At 41.8% G+C, this 25,250-nt stretch overlaps 1 protein-coding gene across 2 annotated transcripts in view; it reads right to left on the bottom strand.

Moving 5' to 3' along the window:
- The window catches only part of DNMBP (dynamin binding protein), a 111,788-nt gene extending 87,357 nt beyond the window's left edge, over window positions 1–24,431 (bottom strand). The window contains exons 1-2 of one of the 2 annotated variants that reach the window (XM_078434721.2): window positions 24,298–24,431; window positions 4,662–4,797 (exon numbers count right to left, since the gene is read on the bottom strand). The gene's annotated coding sequence lies outside the window, so the exon portion shown is untranslated. Of the gene's footprint in view, window positions 1–4,661; window positions 4,798–23,877; window positions 24,212–24,297 lie in introns of those variants that run through there. The other variant, XM_078434723.2, reaches the window with a different exon arrangement.
- Between the last annotated feature and the right edge of the window lie 819 nt (window positions 24,432–25,250).

Here is a 25,250-nt window from a genome sequence, read left to right as displayed (position 1 = left end):
AAGACTGGTATTGTTTCAACCTTACATACTTGAGAGAATTATCGGTAAAATAACCTGGGCCTGTAGAACATCAAGGAAAGGTTTTCAATTAAATATTCAATATTTTCATCAGATATACGGCTATTGAAAATTTATATTCTTGTCTCAGTTTTAGTAAGTTGTATTTTTCAAGAAAGTGCCCATTTAATCTAAGCTATCAAATTTACTGGCATAAAGCTATTCATAATATTCCTTTACTGACCTTTTAATATCTGTATGATCTGTAATGATATTGGAAAATTTCGCTTTCCTTTTTTTGTTAGTCTTGCTAGAAGATTATCAATTTTATTGATCTTTTCAAAGAATCAACTTTTGACATTGTTAAATATCTCTATTGTTTGTTTTCTATTTCACTGATTTCTTCTTTGTTATTTCCCTCCTTCAACCTTACGTTTAATTAGTTCTTTTTTTTTCTCATTCCTGTGAAAACTTAGATAACAGATTTTAAATCCTTCTTCATTTTAAATATAAGTATCTAAAGCTACAACTTTCCCTCTAAACACTGCTTTCGCTGCATCCCACAGATTCTGATACGATGCTTTCATTTTCATTCAACCAAAAATATTTTCCAATTTCCCATATGATTTGTTCTTTTAACTATGGGTTATTTAGGGGTGCATTGTTTACTTTCCAAATACTCCAAATACCCAGAGATCTTTCTGTTATTAACTTCCAGTTTAATTCTGCTGTGGTAGGAAAACATACTCTGTATTATTTAAAATTTACCGAGATGTTTATGGCCCAGCATATGGTCTATCTTAGTGAGTGCTCTATCCACACTTGAAAATAATGTACATTCTGCAGTTGTTGAGAATAGTGTTCTATAAATGTCAGTTAGGTGAAGGTGATTGATGGCAGCATTCACATCATAAATATCCTTGTTGATTTTTATCTACTTGCTCTGTCAATACTAAGAAAGGGGAATTAAACCCCTAACTCTTATTGGGATTTGTTTTTCTCTTTAATTCTGTTAGTTTTTCTTCATGTATTTTAAAGTTCTGTTATTAGCACATTTCGAATTTTTCAATCATTTTGATGAATTGACTTTTATCATAACAACATATCCCTCTTTATCTTGTTAACACTCCTTAAAGTCTACTTTCTTTGACATTAATATAGCCATGTCAGCTTTTTCCATACTGTTTACATGGTTTATATTTTTCTATTTTTTTTTTACTTCCAACATATCTATGCTTTTATATTTAAAGTACATCTCCTTTTTCTTCCAGCTTTATGAAGATATAATTGACATATGACATTGTGTAAGTTTAAGTTATATGATGTGATGATTTCATACATGTGTATATTGCAATATGATTACCACAATAAGATTACTTAAGACATCCATCATCTCACAAAATTAGAATTTTTGTGTGAGAACACTGAAAACCTACTCTTTTAGCAATTTTCAAGTATACAATACAGTACTATTAACTATAGTCACCATCTTGTATATTAGATCCCAGAACTTATTCATTTTATAAGTGGAAGTTTGTACTCTTTGACCAATATTCCCCCATTTCTCCCATCCCTCAGCCCCCAGCAATCATCATTCAACTCTGTTTCTACGAGTTTGGCCTTTTTTAGATTCCATATATAAGTGAGTTCACACAGTATTTATCTTTCTCTGACTTATTTCTCAAATGCCTCTCTTTTAAACAGTTAATTGATAAGTATGATCATTTCTACTTTTAAATGAACATATTTAGATTATTTACATTTAGTGTTATTGGTATGGCAATTCTTTTCTACTTGTCCCATTGGTTTGTTCCTTCTTTCCTGCAATATTGTGAGCTAGTCAAATAGTTTTTAGTATTCCATTTCATTTCCTCTATTGGCTTCTGAGCTATACCTCTGGATTTCTCAAGTGGTTGCTCTAGGGAGTACAATATGCATCTACTTAGAATTAATATTATACCACTTTATATACACTGTATAAACTGTACAACAGTATAATTCCATTTACCACTCCATCCTGTACCTTGTATTCTTTCTATCATATATATTATCTCTACATATTTGTGGTAGCCTTAAAGTATCTGCACATATTTTTAGATACCGCTCCCTTCAAAGAGAGGAGCATAGTTCCTTTCCTGTTAATTGTGGGCTTTGCTAGTGACTCATTTCTAAACTACAGAATGTGGTGGTGGCGACAGTACGTGATTTCCAAGACTAATTCGTGAGGACACTCGGGCAGCCTTATGGAGAGGCTCGCATGATGAATAATGAGGCCTCCTGCCAATAGCTATTTGAGATCTTAAAAGGAGAGCTGAGAGCCCCAGTCAAGATTTCAGATCAGGACAGCCCCAGACAATATCTTGATGGCAATTGATGACAGACTCTGAACCAGAAACATCCAGTTAAGCCACTCTTGAATTCCCAACCCACAGAGACTGTAAGACAATAAATGCTTATTGTGTTAAGCCATTAATTTTGGAGAAAATCTGTTACACAGCAATAAATAATTGGTACAATTATTATAAACCCTGATAATACAATGCCATTTTTGTTATAAATAATCAGTTGTCCTTTAAATAAAGAAGGAAAAGTCTTTCACATTTGCCTATATAATTACCATTTCTAGTGCTCTTTATTCCTTTCTACAGATCTGAGTTTCTTTCAGGTATCATTTCCCTTCAGCTAAAGAACATCCGTTAGCATTTCTTGCAATATTAAGTCTCCGGGCAACAAATTCTCTCAGCTTTAGTTTATTTGAAAATGTTTTTATTTCACTTCCATTTCTGGAAGGTATTTTTGCTTCCAGTATAATATTTTGGATTGACAGTTTTGTTTTTCTTCTTTCAAACTTTAGAGACGTTGTTCCACTGTCTTCTGCCAATTTCAGATAAGAAGTCAGCTATCATTATTACTTTTGTTCTCTGTACATATGTTTTTACTTTGACTACTCTTAAGATTTTTGGGGCGCCTGGGTGGCTTGGTTAAGCGTCCGACTTCGGCTCAGGTCACGATCTCACGGTCCGTGAGTTTGAGCCCCGCGTCGGGCTCTGTGCTGACAGCTCAGAGCCTGGAGCCTGTTTCAGATTCTGTGTCTCCCTCTCTCTCTGCCCCTCCCCTGTTCATGCTCTGTCTCTCTCTGTCTCAAAAATAAATAAACGTTAAAAAAAATTAAAAAAAAAAGATTTTTGTTTTTATCTTTGGTTTTCAGCAGGTGAGTACAATGTTCTCAGGTGTTGTTTCCTTCATATTTACTGTCTGAGGTTCACTGAGGTTTTGGGACTTGTGGGTTGATGTCTGTCACTAAATTTAGGGAAATTGTGGTCATTATTTCTTCACATATTTCTTCCTCGTCTTTCCTCCTATCTTTATGGGACTCCAATTAGATATATGTTAAACTACTTGATATTGCCTCACAGTCACTACAGCTTTGTTATCCCCTAGCTCCAATCTTTTTGCTCTTGGCTATTCAGTTTAGATTCAGTTTATTTAGTTCATTGGACTCTTTCTTCTGCATGTCTCTCCTGCTGTCATGAATCCATCCAGTTAATCTTTATTTTAGCTATTGTACTTTTCCATCTGGAAATCTAGAATTTCCATCTGGCTCTTTTTAATAGTTCCATTTCTCTGCCAGTGCTCCCCATATATTCATTAATTATGCCCATCTTTTCTTTTAAATATCTGAACACATTTATATCAGCTGCTTTAAATTCCTTGTGTGCTAAATCCATCACCTGGACCATCATAGGATGTGTTGTATGTTTTCTCCATAGGATGGGTCACATTTTTGCTTGTCATAGTTTCACTTCTTTGTGCTTTTGTAATTTTTATTGTATGCTAAGTATGGTGGATGATATGTTGTACACAGTCTGGATTATGTTGTATTCCTTTAATGGGTGTTGAATTTTGGTTTGACAAGCAGTTAAATTACTGGAAGTTCCTCTTGATCCTGATAGGTTTGGTTTTATGCCATGTCAGGTGGGTTTATTTTGGTTCTGTCCCTAGTCTTAAGGTACAGCCTTTACTCTAGGGTATTTTTTTTTAAGTTTATGTATTAAGGGGGGGGGGAGGGGCAGAAAGAGAAGGAGAGAGAGAGAATCCCAAGCAGGCTCCAGACCATCAATGCAGAGCCCGATGCAGAGCCTGAACTCACGAATCATGAGCTCACGACCTGAGCCAAAGTCGAATGCTTAACGGACTGAGCCACCAGGTGCCCCTACTATAGGGTATTGTACTCACTCCTAAAGCTGTCCTATCTGGGATCCCAAATTCATACCTTAAATGCTCATCAAGTTCTCTCACTTTGGCTGGACTAGAACACCAACATTTCTGAGCACTGTGCACCCTTAGGTGTCTTTGTTCACTTCTCAGCCCCACAGCAGCCACTCCGCATCAGGTCTCACAGAGTCTTCCCTGTGCATGCCCAACCTGACCCTTGGCCAAGGAACTGAGGTAAATACCCAAGCAGATTCCTGCCCCCTACACCTATATGCTGCTCCCTCTCCTCCTGTACCCTGTTCTACAATTCAGCCCTTTTGGTAGCCCTAAACTCTGAGTTCTTCCTCCTCTGTTCAGGGAGCCCATTGCTCTCACTTGAGTGCCACCTCCCTGGGCTGTAATCGGGAAAATGTTCCCAGGCAAAGAGCCAGGGTGAATACGGCACTCACCTGGTGTTTCCTTTCTTTCCAGGATCACAGACCTGCGCTGCCTATTGCCTGATGCCTGAAAACAGCTGCCTCCTGTGTTTTCCCAGTTTTAGAGTTGTTTACAGTGAGAATATAAGTCTGATACCGGTTTTTCCATCTAGGAGAGAAAGGACAGAAGCATTTCATAGCATTTTGTATTCGCAAATGTTTCATATTAAACTTCTTGAGTTCATAGAGTACCTTTTTTTTTAACTCTAAATTTTAAACTCTCTGAATTTTGTATATGTGAATAGTAGGATTTCCCATAATATTAGGAAGCAACCACTGTAGCCTAAAGATACAGCTCCCCCTCCAGTTTTCTACTGTGTAGATCCAGGAATCTCTCTGATACTACTGGGTGCAGGGAAGGAAGGACTCCAATGATACCTAAAATTAAAGTCGCCAACAACCAGGTGGAAGAGAACTTGGGATAGGTAAAATATGACTTAGATAAATAAAGAAATATTTACTGTCTTTACACCATAGTGCTGTGACTTAAAATTGATAGCAGTAACACAGAAAACTAGTATTGTGAATCAGTGGAGCACCATAATTCACAATTTGTTCCAATCCTCTAACAACATCTTTGACACCTTTTAGTCATTTCTATATCCATGTCTATTCGCTTCTGTATTCATGCCTTGTCCAGCTATTTCTTTTTTTTTTTTTATAAATTTTTTTTAATGTTTATTTATTTTTGAGACAGAGACAGAGCATGAACAGGGGAGGGGCAGAGAGAGAGGGAGACACAGAATCTGAAACGGGCTCCAGGCTCTGAGCTGTCAGCACAGAGCCCGATGCGGGGCTCGAACTCACGGACCATGAGATCGTGACCTGAGCCGAAGTCGGATGCTTAACCGACTGAGCCACCCAGGTGCCCCATTGTCCAACTATTTCTTGTACTTATAATACTCTTGTTGATCAAATTGCTGTTCAAAATTCATCACCTTCTTGGGGCACCTGGGTGGCTCAGTTGGTTGAGCATCCGACTTCGGCTCAGGTCATGATCTCGCGGTCCGTGAGTTCGAGCCCCACGTCAGGCTCTGTTCTGACTGCTCAGAGCCTGGAGCCTGCTTCAGATTCTGTGTCTCCCTCTCTCTCTGCCCCTCCCCTGCTCATGCTCTGTCTCTCACTGTCTCAAAAATAAAAAAATAAAAATAAATTCATCACCTTCTTTATAACAGAATTACAGCTCCATACTCTTTGCTGTGTGACTATACAGTGCCTCCCACTGTGGGCAGAGTATAGTTGCCTGTCACATTTTTGTTGGACTGGCCATGTGACTTGCTTTGAGAGTGCCAATGTAGAGAATATGAGCAGAAGCTTTACACCATATTGTACGATTTGGTCTGTCCCCTTGTGCTCTAATACCCACCAAGAGAAGAGCATGCCCTGGGAAGTTACTGCCTCTTCAGACAGGGCCCCAGAGGGAAGACAAGGGGAAAGAGACTTGAACCCAAATGAAAGCCTTTTGAATTCTACCTGGTCCAGCCTAGATTAGCCAAACTGTAGCCAGAGACCCATGAGAATGAAAGTAAATGGTTGTTGGTATAAACCACTGAGACTTTAAAATTATTTGTGGCACAGCCAAAAAAAAAAATTAAATTAAAAACATAAAAAAAGGACACAATATAGATGCTAGATGTTTTGACTAGACCGGCAGGGCACCTCACTCTTCCATCAAACACACTTAACTCTTAATCATCTAGATAAAATCCTGGTATCTTTTATGATCCAACTTAAATAATACCTCCTCTATGAAGCCTATAGGATTAGACCTTATCTCCTCTACACTCTACAGGGCAAAGAATCTTGTGTCTATTTTATTCATTGATATAAATCAAGCACCTAGAGCACTGCCTGGTACACAGAAGGCCCTCCATAAATATTTGCAGAATGGATGATATAACACACTAAACTGTTTTAAGTTCTATATCAAAATATATAGTCATGACATGATACTCTACATGGAAAACCCGACAGACTCCACCAAAAGTCTGCTAGAACCGATACATGAATTCAGCAAAGTTGCAGGGTACAAAATCAATATACAGAAATCGTTTGCATTTTTATACACCAATAATGAAGCAAAAGATAGAGAAATAAGGAATCTAATCCCATTCACAATTGCACCAAGAATCATAAAATACCTAGGAATAAACCTAACCAAAGATGTGAAAGATCTCTATGCTCAAAACTATAGAAAGCTTATGAAGGAAATTGAAAAAGATACAAAGAAATGGAAAAACATTCCATGCTCATGGATTGGAAGAATAAATATTGTAAAATGTGAATACTACCCAAAGCAATCTACACATTCAATGCAATCCCAATCAATTTGCAAGAGCATTCTTCTCAAAACTAGAACAAGCAATCCTAAGATTTGTATGGAACCACAAAAGACCCCGAATAGCCAAAGTAATATTGAAGAAGAAAACCAAAGTGGGAGCCATCACAATCTCAGACTTCAGCCTCTACTATAAAGCTGTAATCATTAAGACAGTATGGTATTGGCACAAAAACAGACACATAGACCAATGGAATAGAGATCCCAGAATTGGATCCACAACTGTATGGCCAACTAATCTTTGACAAAGCAGGAAAGAGTATCCAGTGGAAAAAAAGACAGTCTCTTTAACAAATGGTGCTGGGAGAACTGGAGAACAACATGCAGAAGAATGAAACTAGACCACTTTCTTACAACATTCACAAAAATAAACTCAAAATGGATGAAGGACCTGAATATGAGACAGAAAACCATCAAAACCCTAGAGGAGAAAGCAGGAAAAAAACCTCTTTGACCTCAGCAACAGTAATTTCTTACATGACACATCTCCAAAGGCAAGGGAATTAAAAGCAAAAATGAACTATTGGGACCTCATGAAGATAAAAAAGCTTCTGCACTGCAAAGGAATCAATCAACAAAATTAAAAGGCAACTGACGGAATGGGAAAAGATATTTGCAAATGACATACTGGATAAAGGGCTAGTATCCAAAATCTATAAAGAACTGACCAAACTCCACACCCAAAAAACAATCCAGTGAAGAAATGGGCAAAAGACATGAATGGACACTTTTCTAAAGAAGATATCCAGATGGCCAACAGGTACATGAAAAGATGCTCAACATCACTCCTCATCAGGGAAATACAAATCGAAACCACAATGAGATACCACCTCACGCAGGTCAGAGTGGCTAAAATGAACAAATCAGGAGACTATAGATGCTGGCAAGGATGTGGAGAAACAGGAACCTTCTTGCACTGTTGGTGGGAATGCAAACTGGTGCAGCCGCTCTGGAAAACAGTGTGGAGGTTCCTCAAAAAATTAAAAATAGATCTACCCTATGACCCAGCAATACCACTGCTAGGAATTTACCCAAGGGATATAGGAGTACTGATGCATAGGGGCACTTGTACCCCAATGTTTATAGCAGCACTTTCAACAATAGCCAAATTATGGAAAGAGCCTAAATGTCCATCAACTGACAAATGAATAAAGCAGATATGGTTTATATATACAATGGAATACTACTTGGCAATGAGAAAGAATGAAATCTGGTCACTTGTAGCAACGTGGATGGAACTGGTGGGTATTATGCTAAGTGACATAAGTCAGGCAAAGAAAGACAGATACCATATGTTTTCACTCATATGTGGATCCTGAGAAACTTAACAGAAGACCAGGTGGGAGGGGAAGGGGGGAAAAAAGTTATGGAGAGGGAGGGAGGCAAACCATAAGAGACTCTTTTTTTTTAATTTTTTTTTAACGTTTATTATTGAGAGACAGAGAGACACAGAGTGTGAGCGGGGGAGGGATAGAGGGGGAGACAGAATCTGAAGTAGGCTCCAGGCTCTGCGCTGTCAGCACAGAGCCCGATGCGGGGCTTGAACTCACAAACTGCAAGATCATGACCTGAGCCGAAGTTGGTCGCTTAACCAACTGAGCCACCCAGACACCCCTAAGAGACTCTTAAATACTGAGAACAAACTGAGGGTTGATGGGGGGTGGGGGAGAGGGGAAAGTGGGTGATGGGCATTGAGGAGGGCACCTGTTGGGATAAGCACTGGGTGTTGTATGGAAACCAATCTGACAATAAATTATATTCAATGAAAAAAAAACCCCAAAATACATAGTCACATTCCCGATAATCATGCTATTCTTTCCCACAGAGCTCTATGGGATCTCACAGGCCTCACTTCCAGGTTAAGGAGGTTGGGCTTTTAGGTACTTGGAAGCATCTGGAATGTCTGAGTAGGCAAGCAGAGTGCTTAGAATCAGAATTGGTTGCAAGTGACTGAGTATCCCCAAATAAAAGAGAAAAAGGTGATGTGTGTGTATGTACATATAAATTTTTTTAGATGAAGACAAAGGTAGTCTAAGAAAAATAATTCTGGTTGTTTCTCTTCATATTTTTTTTTTAAGAAAGAGGTTTATTAAGTTGTAATTCACATATATATAATTCATCCACTTAAAGTGTACAATTCAATGGATTTTAGTATATTCCCAAAGTTGCAACCTTCACTGTTATCAATTTTAGAACACTTTTTTTTTTTTTTTTTTAGAAAGAGACTAAATAAGTGTGAGCAGGGGAGGGGGCGGGGGGGGGAGAAGGAGGGAGGGAGAGAGAGGGAGAGAGAGAAAGAAAGAAAGAAAGAAACAAACAAACAAACAAACAGACAGACAGACAGAATATCCTAGGGAGGCTCCATGCTCAGGGCGGATCCTGATGCAGGACTCGATCCCCCAACGCTGGGATCACGACCTGAGCCAAAATCAAGAGTCAGATGCTCAACCAACTGAGCCACCCAGGAGCCCCCATCTTCATTATCTTAAAAAGAAACTCCATACTCATTAGCAGTCACTTCCTATTTCCCACCAACAGTCTTCCCACCCTCTCCACCCCACCTCCAGCCCTAGGCAACCAGTAATTTACACTCTGTAAATTGCTATTCTATAAATACTCTGTATAGATATGCCTCTTCTGGACATTTCATATAAATGGAATCATACAATATGTGGTCTTTTGTGACTGGTTTCATTCAGCATAACGTTCTCAAGGTCCTCTTGTCATTTTCAAATGTAGATATGATCCCATTAAAACATATGTAATAATTAAGAGCACAAACTACAAAGTCAGACTGCCCAGGTTTATTTATTTATCTTTAAACTTTTTTTTTTTTTTTAACGTTTATTTATTTTTGAGACAGAGAGAGACAGAGCATGAACGGGGGAGGGTCAGAGAGAGGGAGACACAGAATCTGAAACAGGCTCCAGGCTCTGAGCTGTCAGCACAGAGCCCGACGCGGGGCTCGAACTCACGGACCGCGAGATCATGACCTGAGCCAAAGTCGGCCGCTTAACCGACTGAGCCACCCAGGCGTCCCACAGACTGCCCAGATTTATATCCTATCTCCATCCCCTATTAGAATTATATGATTTAAGGTGAGTTACTCAACTTCCCTGTGCCTTAATCTCCTCATCTGTAAAATGGATATAATAATAGAACTTGCCTCATAGAGTCATAGTGAAATTGAAATGAGTTAATAGGTAAAGCACTTAGAATAGTACCTTACACATAGTAACCATTATACTGATGTTGGCTGCTATTATTATTATCTGTGTTAAAGAGAAGGGGATCATGGATAAATATTCTTCTCAAAATCTTTTTCATAGCTTTGGGATATGTTTTGGTATATTGTAGGGTTGAAAGTAAGTGTCTCCGTAGGAAGAAATGGGGAATGACTGCTAATGAGTACAGAATTTCTTTTTTAGGGTGAAGCAAACGTTCTTGGATTAGATAGTGGTTATGGTTGCATAATTTATGAATACACTCCAAAAAAACATATTCAATCATACACTTTAAGAGGGTGAATTTTATAGTTTCTGAATGGTTATCTCGATTTTTACAATTGTCTTTCCTATTTCCAAAATTGCTACACTTGAAGCAAAATAGTGAAGGCATATATGAATATTCTGCCTTGAAAAAGGCTAGAAATTTAAATAGCTTCCCTACTCTGCCCATACACCACTTTCCCCCACAGTTTTTCCTGTGCTTCATGTCTTAAAAATGTTCTATATTTGTGTTTTATACCTGCTATGAACTGCAGATGGTGGGTAAATAAACTGTGTTTGATTACATGGACCTTACTGGGCAGAGCTACAAAAAAGAGCAAATTTAAAAAGAGAAATCATACTAACTTGTATTAAGTAGTAACCACATCATAACAGTTAAGAGCTCAGACTCTAAAATTAAAGAGAATTATGTTCGATTTCTGGTTCCACCATTTGTCAAGCTATGTACGTGGGGCAAGTTACTTAAAGAACTCTGAACCTTAGTTTCCTCATGAGTAAACTGAAGATAATAATAGTAATTTATTTTATAGGGTGTTAGGAGGATTAAGTTTAATCATGTAGATAAAACATTGAATACACTTCCTGGCAAATAGTATGTACTCATAGATTTTGTAAATGTCAGCTATGAGCAGGATGATGATGATGATGATGATGATGATAATGAAGGACGAGGAGGGGTAAGAGAACCATCATCATCACTCAAACTGACTGTAACATGAAAAAGACAGAGGAGGCAGCAACTTGGCGGGGGGGGGGGGGGGGGGGGCGGGAGGGCTCACTGCCCAAAATTGCTACAATCTTCTTGAGAAGGGGGAACAATGTGATTCTGTGGTTACTGGTCACAAGGACAAAGCAACTGACACCCCCTCTACTCTAAGCTCTAAATGAGCTGTGTATTCACAACAGACCCACAAGGATTTGGCAGCAGTTTATGAACGAGATCCCTGCATATGGGTCCAAGCAAACCTTTGCCAAATGCCTTCCAGGGATAGAAGAGGGATGTGAAATTAATTTATTTACTCTTCTAAAAAAAATCCTGAACTTCTAGAGGCATCACTGACACTAAATCCTTCAAATACATCAACCTTTTAAAAACTGCTCTTTGGGGGGCACCTGGTTGAGCAACCGGCTCTTGATTCTGGCTCAGGTCGTGATCTCACCGTTCGTGCTCCCACGCTGACATTGCAGAGCCTGCTTGGGATTCTCTCTCTTCCTCTCTCTCAAAATATATACATAAGCATTAAAAAATTATTTAAAAATTGCTCCTTGGGGCTGAAATGACCAAGTTTGAGATTGCCATTGCCCTACTTTAGACTCTCACCACCTTTCCTTTGGGACTACTGTGACATCTTCCTAACTGGTTCCCTACCAGTCTCGTCTCCTGTTCTAGTTTCCACACTGTGACTAGGATTCTCTTTTTAAACACAAAATTCTATCAGTCTCTGCTGCTTGAAGTTCCACAAGGGATTCCCAATCATCACTTGTGGAAGTATCTAAAACTCCTCTGCAGACTGTACAAAGCTCTTCGTGACCTGGTCCCCGCTCACAAGTTCAGCCTCATTTCCAGACACGCTCCACCGCCCATATACCCTAAACTCTAGCCTCACTAAAATGCTGGCAGCACTCTGCAAGTCACTACAGTTTTACAACACACATTATTACAATCTAATAATCTACAGCTTGCTTTTCAAACACATGATCTCATGTATGTGTTGTTGCCATCTGCAATCAGATGTGAATGTGAGGTGCTTATTTTTATTGCTACTTGACCACCGCAAGGAACAACAATCAGTAAACTATCAAATCGCTCTGATTAACACTTTAATTGTGAATAATAAATATGCTTTACTTTGTTAGTTTTTAGAGTCACCAGAAGAGTAAAAAGACCAAGCCTAACTTGCACCTACAGAGTGTTAATAGAGTCTGAACATTCTGGTAAAAAAACAGAGATTCATTCTTTTATTATCAATGCCTGAAAGCACACCTCTTAAAATAAGCAGGTAGCCTTATAATAGTTACTTAAAATACTTAAACTGATTACATGCCTTTCTCATTCTGTGTTTAAGATTTTTAGCCTTGGTTTATTAACCATTTGGCTTTGAAACCAGATGAAAATATTGACACTGAGATACTGTATTCTTACAATCTTCAAGTCACTGAATACATAAATCCAAGCACCGCTTCGTACTTCCACGATATTCATTCCTTGTACTTTAATACTGACTCACTGCCCTACAGAACTATCACAGGTGACTAGCAGCTCAAGGCAGCAAGTCTACAAGAAAAACGAGACAAAACTGGACTTCTTCATGTCTACAGTGGTCCAGCTTTCATAATTACTAAACAACACCAACGACACCTAGGCGGCAGCAGCAAGAAGTAATGAAAACTCTGGTTTTGGAAAATGTATACACTAGTATATGCCACAGTCCCGCTAGCTGCTCGAGAATACAGGACCCCAACAGCCACTAACCAACGTCTGGTTTTAGTGTAAACTCATTCTCCTCCTACCTGACCCTTAGGGGATTCTGTTTCCTGATAAGCAGATCTAAACTGTAAGACAATAATATCCCAAGGAGGTTCTGGCACTGAGCCCCAGAAATCCTTAAAGCAACAAACACTGTCTAAAAGAAGAAAAGCAGACTACTCACTGCCTTCGCCGTTCTCTCCACTAACTCTAGGGAACACAGAAATGCCTTGCCAATTAGAAGTTATAAAATTCTTTCTGAGGCTAAATGTTTTGAAATATGGAGAGTCTGTTGATAACATCATTCCCTGTCACCTGGGATGTTTTGGAAGACTCCTCAGACATTACCTTTGGGCCAGACCAAGCAGTATGTGGGCCAGTGAATCCTTTCTATTTCTGGAAGCTGAATAACTTGGAATCTCCTGTAGTGACTGACAGATTAAAAGGGTAACTTAACTGACATTAGGTCAATAAAGTTAAGTAAAAAACCATTTTAAAAATCCAGAATGTGGGAAACCAGAAGATAAAAGCCCAGTTTCTTCAATAAAATAAACTGTAACTAAAAAATTAAAGTGAAAAAGTAAGGAGGACTTATCAATTAAAAACCACCTAAGAAACACAGTCATTAAATGCAGTATGTGCCCATTTCTTGGATCCTGATTCAAACAAGTCAGTTGTTTAAAAAATTGAAACAAATGAGGAATTTTAATTTATTTTTTTAATGTTTATTTATTTTTGAAGGAGAGAGAGACAGAGTATGAGCAGGGGAGGGGCAGAGAGAGGAAAACACAGAATCCGAAGCAGTCTCTGTGTCTTCTGAGCCACCCAGGCGCCCCTCATTTTTGCAAATCTTAAATACTTCCTGAGGAGAAAGGTTGAAAAGCCAAAGCACGCTACCCAGATGGAAAGTTGCAGAGCCCATCCTTTCTGAGGTGCCACCTGCTCTGTCTGCAGCAGTTGGTGCAGGATCTGGAGAGGAGCCCCCACAGAGGGTTCAGGCTCCAGGAAAAATCCTCCCGTGCTCTCCACAACCCAGAGCACTGGTGAAGAAATAACATGGCATGCGTGAGAAAAGGACAGTCCTCAATAACCCTGAGATTGTGTGTCACTTCTTGTCTCAGTTACCTGCTTACCTGAGGCCTACTACATATGGCATGCTGGTTAAGAGCACGGGCTTTGGGTTGGGTGGCTCAGTCGGTTTAGCCTCCGACTCCATCTCAGGTCATGATCTTGCGGTTCATGGGTTCGAGCCCCGCATTGGGCTCTGTGCTGACAGCTCAGAGCCTGAAGTCTGCTTCGGATTCTGTGTGTGTATCTCTCTCTCTGCCCCTCCCCCAGTAGTGTTCTTTCTCAAAAATAAATAAACATTAAAAAAAAAAGAGCATGGGCTTTGGAGATAGATACGGGTCTGAGATTCTAGCTCTTACCACTTAAAAGCAGTATAACTTCAGGGCAAGTTTCTCAACCAATTTTTTTTTTCTTTAAGTAGGCTCCACACCCAATGTGGGGCTTGAACTCAAGGCCTTCACATTAAGAGTCACATGCCCTACCGACTGAGCCAGCCAGGTGCCCCTCTCAACCAATCTGTACCTTAGTTTCTCCATATGTATGATGACGATTACACTGGCACCTTCTTATAAAACCATTGTAAAGATTAAATGAGGATATATTTTTTGGTATGGTGACTGGCTAAAATACTAGCTGCCATTATGATATTAGTATTGCTGTTTTATATTCCTTCCCTTTCATTTGAATTCAGACTGTTAGTGAAACCCAGTAAAGTAAAAGATGAAATATTCACAATTATATTTTTTTAATGTTTAGTTTTGAGAGAGAGAGAGAGAGAGAGGGAGAATGTGGGGGGGAGAGGCAGAGAGAGAGGGAGGGAAACAGAGGATCAGAAGCATGCTCTGCACTGACAGCAGACAGCCTACTGTGGGGCCTGAACTCACAAACCATGAGATCATGACCTGAGCCAAAGTTGGACATTTAACTGACTGAAACACCCAGGCACCCCCATAATTATAATTAATAGTATACTTATTGCTATCATTATTGCTGTAGAAAAGAAAGCTGATGAATGATGAGAGTAGAAAATGGGGACATAAAAGTAAATATATATATAGATTTGGATCAGACTTGAGGGCCAGGCAGTGGTTTAAGATTTATTGGGGGGAACAGTGGGTAACAAGTATTGAACACTAGAGTAATAAACAAAAGCAGTATTTCAGGACAATGAGTCAGAAAATGGTCTGTACAAGACAAACTGGGTCTGTGACACTGGCCTCCAGGGCAACACTGTGATGCATTTGCGGCAACTTTTTTTAGCGCCCTATACTGTGCTACCACCAATATAATCTGAGGTCTCGCTTTATAACAAAGTAACCAGGTATATGCGACATGAGTGTTCATCATGACAATCCTGAACTGGACCCAGAAATGGCAGAAACGCCAAAAGGTTTCTGCGTTCCTGGGGATGGGAGGGCAGAATAAACTAGAAAGTGGGAGGACATGGGGCGTGAGGCTGGGGAGTTCAGCACAGGCCGACACATCCATTGCAACTTTTCCTGCTGATGGGGCAGATCATTTATCCTAAGAGAATCACCTCATGAAAACAATGCAGAGTGTGTGCCCAGCCCACAACCCATGGCTAGAACGTCAGCACTGATTATTCTCTCCGGGGCCCTCCTCCCACCATGTGCTTGTCAGCAACACGGACACCCACACTCCACTCTCAGAAACCCTACACTCCACAGGAACTGCTGAAACAGGGGTAGAAAAATTAGCTCTGTGGCTGGTTGAAGGTTACGTACGCAAGGTCAAGGAGGAAACGGGGATTCTACTGGCTTATTGGACCCATGTATTTAAAGGAAGCCGAGAGGACTTTCTTTCCTCACCCCTCCCTTAAATTTCCTTGCTGTGTATCACAGAGCTGCCTCTTTACAGACTGATTCATTTTACGGCTTCCATTTGTTGAGAGCATACTATGTGCCGGCCACCTGCCTGGGATTTATCAGTGAACAAAAGAAGATCCCTGCCATTGAAGGACTTCCTCCTTGAGGGATGGGGAAGGCAGACAGCATTTTAGGAAATGACAGGTGTTAGGTAGGACAAAATGAAAAACAAAACCAAAAAATAGTAGACAAAGGGATGGGGAGTAAGAAGGGGAGGGCAGTTGGATGTGGAATCTTTCAGCTAACAGGAATGTTAACCTGGAAATTCTCACTTCCTGCTATTTATTACCACTCCCTCACCACTCAGCACATAGCAGGTGATGAGGGAAACAAGACAGCTGTATTGGGTTTATTTCAGAGTCAAAAGAAGATAAATTACAACTATATTCTCCATATTTTTCTTTTCCGAAAATGGCCTAAAGAAGGAAAGTCCTAAATGAACCGAAGCAAAGTGACATCAGACAGACTTCTCCCCTTCTCCTGCGCCAAGTTAGTCTTCGGTCTATCAGCATTTGGGCTTCAACTGCCCCATATTCGGAGAGTGAGACTGGGCTCTCTGTGCACAATGGCTCCCCCAGGCATAGCCTGTTCAGAATTTCTAAGTAACCAGCATGCATTTACTTCACCCCATAAGTTACTCCTATCTTTTTGCCTTTTTTCAGAGGATCAATCAAAGCGACAAGAGTTGACGGCCTAACCTTGAAAGAGGAAGGGGGATACAGTTATATATAGCCCAAATTTAAGTGCATTCTCCTCCTCCACAACATGTCCCCTCCTTTTGCCCCTCCCCCAAAAAAGGCCAGAGAGAGAGAAATAACCAACATTTTTCCAAGTTGGTGCTAAAAGTCAGGACGAAAGAATTGCTTTTCTATATTTCTGCAAATGTTCTACAATGAAGATGTATAGTTTTTATAATTGGGAAAAAAATAGCTACTTAAAAAAGAAACCCAACCATATACCAAAAGAGATGGCCATGCCAATCAATTGCCCAACTACCCAGGAGTTACGGTTGCCGAAGAGCTAAAGTATCTCAATAGCCTGCGAGATATACTTGGATAAGATTTATACCTGGAGTAGAGACGGATCCACAGGGTAAGCAAACTATAATTTTACAGGTCTTCTATTTACAATCATGCTGACGGCCCCAGCTGTGATGCTGAATATGGCTCTTTTTCCCATTCTTCACACCAGCTATTTAAATTCTGACTCTTAACAGGAGGAAAGGCTGATCTAATGGTGAAATAAGCTTATATTAGAAACATGAGATGTTTACCATAAATTTATATAAGTAGGGCTCAGAAGTACTGAAGACTCTTATTCCTCTTCTTTTGCTTAAAACGTAACCTTAGCATAGGCCTAGAGTCTGGGTACGCACCTTCCCGATGCCGTCTTAGCTCTTTGGAGACAAATCCTGAAAAAGTAGCTGATGAGGCTTAATGCTCATTTATGATGAAAACGTTCAATAAACTAGGACTAGAGGAGAACACCCTAACTTGACACAGGTACATCTAAAACCAGGGGTGCCTGGTGAAGATCCAACTCTTGATTTCAGCTCAGGTCATGATTCCAGGGTTGTGAGATTGAGCCCCATGTCAAGTTCTACAACAAGCATGGAGCCTGCTGAGATTCTCAGTCTCTCTCTCTCTCTCTCTCCCTCTACCCCTCACCCCAGCTCGTGCAGTCTCTCTAAAAGGAAGAAAAAAAAAGTCTGAAACCTAAAACAAATAGTATATGAAATGGAAAAACTTTAGACTCACTCTCTTAAAGACTGAAAACAAGACAAAGACACCACTAGCATAGCAACTATTTTGACATAGTCCTGGAAGTTGCAGCCAACGCAGGAATATAAAGTATAAGGATGGGAAAGAAGCAATAAAACGATCATTATTTTCAGAGCACCTAGGTGGCTCAGTTGGTTAAGTGGCCAACTCTTGATTTCAGCTCAGGTCATGATCTCGTGGTTTGTGAGTTCAAGCCCTACGTCGGGTTCTCTGCTGTCAGCATGGAGCCCACTTCATATTCTCTGTTTCCAGCTCTCTCTGCCCCTCCCCCACTCTCTCTTGCATGCACGTGCTCTCTCTCTCTCTCTCTCAAAAATAAAAAAACATTAAAAAACAACTATCATTATTTTCAAAGAATGTGATTAACTATGGCAGGGGGCGGGGGAGGGGGTGACCCAGAAATCAGCTATTTGTATGAGATGGGGAAGAAAGGCTGTCAGATACAAGATCATACAATAATCAACACCATTTCTCTTAAACTACCCATAGCCAAATAGGAAATAATAATGGAGACATGATTCACAATAGCAACAAAAATTAGGAAGTATTTAGAAATTAGTTTAACCAAAAATGCCCCCCTAGACTTTTATGGAGAAAAATTTTAATTTCTAATAAAGGATTTAAAAATGAGTTGATGAAGTATTTAGGGATAAAAAGGCAACTAACTCAAATGGGTCAGGAAAAAAAAACATGCATAGAAATACAGCAGAGGGGGGTGCCTGGGTGGCGCAGTCGGTTAAGCGTCCGACTTCAGCCAGGTCACGATCTCACGGTCCATGAGTTCGAGCCCCGCGTCAGGCTCTGGGCTGATGGCTTGGAGCCTGGAGCCTGTTTCCGATTCTGTGTCTCCCTCTCTCTCTGCCCCTCCCCCGTTCATGCTCTGTCTCTCTCTGTCCCAAAAATAAATAAAAAACGTTGAAAAAAAAAAAAAATTAAAAAAAAAAAAAAAAAAAGAATGTTTCTTTAAAAAAAAATTTTTTTTAACATTTGTTCATTTCTGAGAGAGAGAGAGACAGAGACAAAGAGCATGAGTTGGGGAGCGCAGAGAGAGGAGACAGAAAAAGACAGTGCTGTCAGCACAGAGCCCGACACGGGGCTTGAATACACAGAGCACGAGATCATGACCTGAACCTACGTTGGACACTTAACCAACTGAGCCACCCAATTGCCCCAGAATGTTTCCTGATCAAAAGACAACAAAGGCAAAATTAACAGCTGACCAAGGAGAAGACATCTGCAAAGTCTAAACGTGAACAATGCAGATAGCAACTCCAACAGAAAATGGGCAAAGATATGAATAGGCAATTTATAGAAGAAGCTATTATATTTAAGAGATGTTCAAAATCCTTACTAACCAAAGAAACACAAATTAAAATGATAAGAGGTCACTTTGTATTTACAAGATTAGAAAAGATGTACAGCTGGATAAAGCTTAGCGCTGTTGGGATGTGAGGGTATAGGAACCCTCCAACACTTCTGGCAGAAGAGAGACTGGGGCCACCACTGTGGAGGGGAATCTGGCACTATTTAATCAAATTCATTATATGCAAGCCCATTACCCTTCTGAGTATATACTCACAGCTTTATAAGCGGACAGGTATGAAGATGCTCATGGCAGCAGTATATATGTCTTAGGGAGTAGGGATAACCTGAGTATCTATCACACAGACAGCAGATAAGTAAAATTGTGGTTTGAGCACACGGCATGGAGTATAAGACATCAGTCAAGAACAAAGAATTAGACGTGCACATAGAAACAGATGGATCTTCAAAACAGTACTTAGAGAAAAAAAGAAGTGAAATGAAATGCAACATTATAAATCGAAATACATATAAAACAAACATCACCACTTTGCAAGAGCCTATACGGACAAAAAGAAACACATGTGCATTAGAACAAGTACCTACGAGACACACGGCGAATGGAAAGGGGATAAGGGAGTTAAAAGCAAAAGAAATCTTTCAGACTCCTTGCATGTTAAAAAAGAATCCAATGACCTATGATAAATATAAAATTAGAATTGTTTCCTTCCCCAAAGTTTCCAACTTTCCTAACAACAAAAGCTACTTGGCTTGCCAGCTCTGTTGATGAGTAACAGCTCTTCATCCTTTTTCAAGCAGGAAGAGAAAATTCAGGGATCAGCAGAGTACTAAAGGGATCAGCAGAGATTATTCACGAAGCAGTGTTTTTGTTCTCATGACCTGACAACCTGACCGAAAAGACCTGATTACCTCTTGATTTGGAGTGATTCAGCTAAAGGCGGGTCAGAATCAAGTTTTCAGGTCATTTTGAAGCTATTTACTTTTAGAACCCCATTGTAGGCAATCCCCTAGCCTCCCCAGAGAAATAGACCTAAAATCTTAAAATTCTAGAGCTAGAAAGGACCTGGTTATTCTACAGATGAGGAAACTAAGGCCCTGAGAAGGGTTACGGTTTAGGGTCACACAACTAGCATGAAAAGGAAGGCCTTCCTGACTCTGCCCTGTCCCCATTTTGTTCTCACCCAGCAGTCAGAGGGAGCCTGTCAAACTTAAGTCATCATGAGCAACTCTGTTCAAAACCCTCTACTGGCTTCTTCCCCCTCACTCAGAGTCAAGGCCAAAATCCTTACAATGGCCTACACTGATGTGCCCCTTCCCACTCCACCACCTCTCATCTGCTGCCGCTTTTCCCTCACCCACTTTGGCACTGAGTGGCCACTACGCCTCGCCATCCCTCACGCATGCCAAACATGTGCAGCATCGGGGCCTGGAACTTGCTCATCCCTCTGTCCCCCCCCACCCTCTCAATTCCTTCAAGTCCTAGATCAAAAGTGATCTTAGCAGAGGCCTCCTGCCCACCCCCTCACCCATAGACTTATGCTTTCCCACTTACACCTCTTTCAAGTTCTCCATAGCACTACGATCACGTGACAGTCTATCCATTCACATTTTTATCTGTCTGCCTCCACTCCACTAGAATTCTATGGCTTTGTTTCATTCACAGCTGTATCCCCAGCACCTAGAACAGTGCCTGGTGGACAGGGGTGCTCAATGAACATGTAGTGAATGAATCAACAAATCAGAACCCAAATCCAGGAGTTCAGACTTGAGACCCCCAGCGTGATGCCCTATTTGCTCCACCATGCTGCCTCAGTTTCGGTGGTTACATCCTTCAAGTTAGAAAGCCCTAAAATCTAAAAATGAAATAATACATTTTAGCTACTCTATGTTTATTTTATCTCCTGTGGCTGACTTTTATAGCATCAAGGATAAAGCACCCAACCAAAAGTTAACACCTTTGGTTTAAGGGCCCTTTTATTATAGAGCTGTTCTGTGATGCTGCTACTTTAGGTTTCTGCCTTTCCAGGTGAGAGACTAATATCTCATAATTTTTTTAAGTAAGCTCTATGCCCAATGTGGGACTTGAACTCACAACCCTGAGATCAAGAGTCACATGCTCTACCAACTGAGCCAGCCAGATGCCCCTGAAATCTCATCATTAACACCTGACCAACAAGACTACATTATCCAATCTTGAAAATTAGTTTATCCACATATCTTCCTAAGCTGAGCATAAGAAATTATTTAATATTAATTCGACGGTTGTTGTGAAACTTTTCATAAGTATTCTGAATGAATGCTCAGGACACTTTAGGTAAAAACCAATCCCAGTAGAGAATGTCAAAGCAGATAATCCCATTAACAATGCTATGTTGTAGGTAATAAATTGACTTCAGAAACAGGATAATAAACCTAGAGAATAGTTCAAGCCTTATACTGGGAATAGGCATGCAAGTTTCCATCTGCATTCCACTGTAGTTGTTTTTATCATTAAAAAAAAAAATCCTCACAATGTAAAAAGGACCTGCAATTTGAAACATCACTGAAGTATCTCAAATTTGAAAAGTAGCTTTTTGCTAATTTTAGCCCAATCCTGTAAAGTGGCAAGGTTGAGGGCAATAAGACATTTGAAGATTCACCATGCATCCTACGAAAGGATTTCCTTCTGAGGCAGAGATAAGTGAGTTTGCTGGCTCTCAAGGCTTCCTCGACTGCAGCCTCCAAGTACACAGGAGATAAAAACCTAAACGCAGTCCACTGAACCCTTTTTTCAGAACCAGAGTCTCAAGGAGTCTTGCACTATGTTCTAAAAATGAACGCCCACCCTTAGTGTTTAGGAGATCCTACATGGTGACTCAAGAATTAGGATTTGTCAGATTCTTTAAGGGGAGAAGAAGTGGTGTAAGTTCAAGCAATGCTTGAAGGAGGCTCTGAACTGCAATGTGGATGAAAGAGGAACGGGAAAGGGTCTCTGTGGGAAAGAGGGCCACTCAGAAGGAGCCAGAAAAAAAGGAAACAAGAAGTGGCAAAGGCTCTGCTTTAGGGCCACAAGGCAAAATAAAGAACTTGTACATATTTGGACAGATTGTCTATAAAGATTATTATATCTCAGCCGAAAATACACACAATAGGAGCACTACAGAAATGACATCTTATCACATTTCCTGAGGCAGAATGTTCTCAGTTTATTGCAAAAGTTATCTGTGCACCCCATACACCCCACTCCCAGGTCAGATTTTAGCTGTTCTCACAAAGCACCCCATTCCAGTCTCTGAACGTCAGTGAACACCGAAGTATCTGTAATTTTTAAACGCTTGATGCTTTTATTTTAAGCAATTCCATTCAGATCTGTGTGTTGAATCTCCTTTTCATTTGATTGATATGATTGATTTCTATGAACGGCACTATGGCTGAGAGGTTATTATGTATGGCATTTGGCACTGCTGAGATTAAAAAAGTAATCACAGGTTGTACATTATTTCTAAGAAACTGATGGTATCATACTGTTATTTATTTCAGATTTCTTTAAGGACCTTTCTTTGTTTGATTATATATCTTCCAATTAAAAAGCAGGACAGAGGGGCGCCTGGGTGGCTCAGTCGGTTAAGCGGCCGACTTCGGCTCAGGTCATGATCTCGCGGTCCATGAGTTCGAGCCCCGCGTCGGGCTCTGTGCTGACAGCTCAGAGACTGGAGCCTGTTTCAGATTCTGTGTCTCCCTCTCTCTCTGACCCTCCCCCGTTCATGCTCTGTCTCTCCCTGTCTCATAAATAAACATTAAAGAAAATTTTTTTAAATAAAAAATAAAAAGCAGGACAGAAAAAAAATTGTCTTAAAGTAGGCATGTTTAATTTGGCTTGACACCTATTGAAATCATTTCAAAACGGAAACCTGTTCACATCAAATAAATTAAGCACCCAGGAAAAAAAAAAAGAAAAAGAAAAATCACTTTTCACTTCTGTAGGCCAATGCTGATAAAGTGACTTGTTTTATGAAAACTCTGTGTTGTCACAATGAGTGGCAGTTTCCAAATTAACACATAAAGTCAGGAGATGGAAACGGGCTAGAGATCCTTTAATTCAATAATTTAGAGAAACACAGGTGGGGAGGGATAAACTAACTCGCTCATCACCTGGAATCTATTCCTGTTGTGAGGGTCATCAACACAGCACTAACTGAGAACGCACACCTGTCCGGTGCCAGGGACTTCGTCTGCCAAATGCAACTAGGGGTTAATCAGTGCTACTCTCCCCCCTGGAACTCAGCTATTTCAAACAACTGGAGCTAAACTATGCTCAAACCCTAAACATTAAGCCTGCCACTGGCTTGCCACATACCACAGCATCACTAATTAGGTAAAGAGAGTGTTTCAACACAAGATCCGCAAATTACTGTAAAGTAGGCAAGTCACCGATATAACAGAATCACGTTGGAAGAGCCATTCATTATTGCCTGATGAAAATAAAGGATAATGAGGTTGCATTTAAAGCGGGGTGGGTTTTCTTCTTTTTTGCACTTAAAAACGAACTCTACACCCCAAGCATTCTCCACAGCACCTAATGTGCAGCAGACCTGACCAGTCTGTAACCCCAATATTCCTTTACGCAACTGACAGCACCGTCACCCTTTTCAAGGTTAAGCGCTTTGAGAAACTGATGCCTGGTGGACGTCAGGACCTGCGGCAGGAATGCAGGTGTGCGCGGGTAACAGCAAAACTCCAGCATAACCAAACATGCATCTCTAGCCAAACAGGTCTTACTCTTGCCTCGGAAATCATCCCTCCCTGCCTCCCTGACACAGAATCACGGACTCCCATACCGACTGGATGGGACTCTGAGCAAGCCAGAAGATTTCTTCATCTGTAAAATCAGGGGGCTGGGCTAATGCCGAATTCTTTCCCAGCTCTCAAATTCCGCCTCATTGCCCGAGTGGCAGGGCGGTGCAGTGAAAAGAGCCCCGGGCTTGACACCGTTTAACGAGCCCACGGCCGCATCCCCTTGACTGCCGGCCGCCCAGCCTCTGCCACTCGCCGGGACCTCACAGGGCGGGACCCGACCCGGGCTCCGAGGAGGGCCGGCGCCCCCCACCCCCGTCCCCCGGGGGGCTCCCGGCCACGGCAGCGGCCGCCTCGGGGAAACGGGTGGCGCAGGCCGGACCGCGAGGCGCGTCCCTCGGGGTTCGGGTCCCCTCCGCCCGCCGCCCCGGGTCAGCGACTCGTGCTCCCCGCCCGGCCCTGACCTGCTCTCCGCCGCCCAGCGGTCCCTCGGCGCGGCGGGCAGCTGGCTGCGGCCGCCCGTCCCGGGCCGCTGTCACCTCCGCCCCTGGAAGCGGCGGGCGGGCCGATCCGGTGTGACTCAGCGCCGCCGCCCCGCCTCCCGCCTCCCCGCCTCCCGCCCCGGCTTCCGCCTCTCTCGGCCGCGCGGCCCTGGGGCGCCTCGGTCCCCGCGCGCCCAACTCCGGGAGCCCGCCCCGCGCTCGCGCCCCCTGCCGGCCCGCCCGCCCTGCGGCGTCAGAGGGGGCGGCGCTCCGAAGGCCTCTGGCCGGGGAAACTGAGGCACGCGCCGGCGCGGCCCGGGCGCCCGCCGCCTCCCAGGCGTTCGGCCCTGCGTGCGGCTCCGGCCCGGAGCGAGTCCCTCACCCCACCCGGCCCTTCAGCCTGGAAAAGAGGCGAAATGCCACTGAGGGAAGGCCCTTTCGGTTCCTGGCTGTGGTGGCGTCCTCTTTGCCGCCCCGAGGCAGTTTCCTTTATCACGTTACACAAGGTTGACGCGCGCCTCTGGCTGTCCCATTTTTCCCCTGAGGAAAGTCTCTCAGGACAACTCCGAGAATTTAAAAGCGAGGAGTAACACAATGTAAGGACTGGGCGGGGCTGAGAGACCGCTTTTAACTTGTTCGCGAATCCTCGCAGGATTCCCTTTGTGTGGTAAAGGCCACAGAGTCCCGCTGCTGGCCTGTCGCTTGAATTCGTGTGCCTTCCGTTTCTGGATCCACCTAGGAGATCCGGAAGAATTCAACAAGTCTGTCACTGTGTACGCACAACAGAGAAACCTCTATTTCAAAACGTTCGTGGGCTTTCCTTTCCCCTTTCCTTGTGGTAAAATACACGTAACATACAACTTGCCATTTTCACCATTTTTAAGTGTACGATTCTGTGGCATGAAGGACAATCAACACTGTCGTGCGACCTTCGC

This window comes from Panthera onca, chromosome D2 (genome assembly GCF_046562875.1).
Source record: "Panthera onca isolate mPanOnc1 chromosome D2, mPanOnc1 haplotype 2, whole genome shotgun sequence".
NCBI lineage: Eukaryota > Metazoa > Chordata > Mammalia > Carnivora > Felidae > Panthera > Panthera onca.
Note: the sequence above shows the minus strand (reverse complement) of the source record. Positions and strands in the feature narration are given on the sequence as shown.